A 1,736-nucleotide genomic window follows, 5' to 3' on the forward strand; every position below is an offset into this window, starting at 1 on the left:
GGTCGCTCTGAGTCAGAGCCGACTCCACGGCATACCACACCACCACGACCTCCCCTTATTGATATCCCTCAAGTCCCAGAGATCCACAGTTTGCTGCAATGTCTCACAGAATTTCTGGATTGTAAAAGAAATAGTTCACACAATTGTGGAGACTGAGTAGTTCCATACCTGCAGTTCAGACGTCACTCCGGAGGCTCATCTTCACTCACACAGAACCGGGGCTGTTAACATACAAGACTGTGGTAGCTGACAAATCAGGTCAGGCTGCTGACTCAAGTCTCAAGAACCAGAGGTCAGACGAAGGTAAGAACTTCATTAGTCAAGCAAAGGACTGCATAGCCCCTGCACATCACCAAGATGGCTCATTTTATACCATGCTAGAGTTTCAAGTGTTTACAATTACAGTTAACTCCGTTAACATCCACAGCTGAATCACATCATTCCCTTTGCTTCGTCTCCCACCTTTTCTCACCTGGACTCACCAGGGAAAAAGTGGCTGTTACAAAGACAAATAATTCACTACCTCAGAGACCCATATTGAGAAAAACTGGTAAAGTAGCCACAATAATGTGCACAAGCATGCTGGTTGGTGATAGTGAGGAACACACAGGAGCAAGAGAGTGTCCACTCTTTGCAGCTAACAATCAGAAAGGGACAATGTTTTTCAGTAACTTTACCAAATTTTATCTAGGTGGAAATGCATGCCTCACAGGATGGAAGAGTAGGATTGTTGATAAAACCCAAAGAACACTGAGAAGAGTACTCTTTATCTTTATGAGGATTCTAATGAGTCATGATGTGGCACTATAGGATAAGCCCTGAACTGCTTAGCAAGGTTGACAGTTCAAACCCAACAGCTATCAGAAACCTTACACAAGGCATTAAAAGCCAGAACCAACTGGGTAGCACACAACAATGAAAGAAGGCTTTGAAAAGTCCTTAATGGGTGCTTAAGACACTATGTGATCTGGTCACACCAAACTGATGATACTTCCATAAGTGAAACCACAGAAAATCTTATGTTGTCTCTCCCTTTTTTCTGCAATATCCCCTCTGTTTTGTTTTGTTTGGCATCCATCTGGCTAACTCTAACCAATCACTTAAGACAACTGAGGCAAATGCACACCTGTTTTCTAATGCCTCATCTCTTCCAACTTCTTTACATTCATCATAAGCACACACCAGAAAGCTGTGTGTAAGCCTTTCTTCTTAGTGTCTTCCTGAGAGAAGAAAAAATATGTGGCAACTGGAGCACAGAAGAACCTAACTCCTAGGAGACACCCAGGACATCTTTGTTGCTTTCACGCCATGTAACTGAATGGGTTATTGGATCAAACTAAACATTTATTTTCCATTTCTTTTTTCCCTGTTTACTCCTCTAAGATTAAAACTACAAGAATGAGCACTTATGCTGTTGTTGGTTTGATTCTTTTACTAAACACCTCCATAAGTGGCACTTAGTTAAAAATAAATCTTTAGGACCCTCAAACCTTCTTAAATAAGTTTTAAGGGAACCTATTACTGAACTACAGACCACAAGTGTAGTGGTTGAAGCCCACCAGCTGATCCTCAGCAGAAAGATGAGGTTTTCTTCTCCCTTGAAGAATTACAGCCTCATCAAAACAACAATGAGATATCATCTCACACCAGCAATAACAGCAAAGATAAAAAAAATTAGAGAATAAATGCTAGAGGGGATGTGGAGAGACTGGGACACTCCTGCATTGCTGGTGGGA

Source organism: Chrysochloris asiatica, unplaced genomic scaffold, assembly GCF_000296735.1.
Source record: "Chrysochloris asiatica unplaced genomic scaffold, ChrAsi1.0 scaffold00036, whole genome shotgun sequence".
In the NCBI taxonomy this organism is placed as follows: domain Eukaryota; kingdom Metazoa; phylum Chordata; class Mammalia; order Afrosoricida; family Chrysochloridae; genus Chrysochloris; species Chrysochloris asiatica.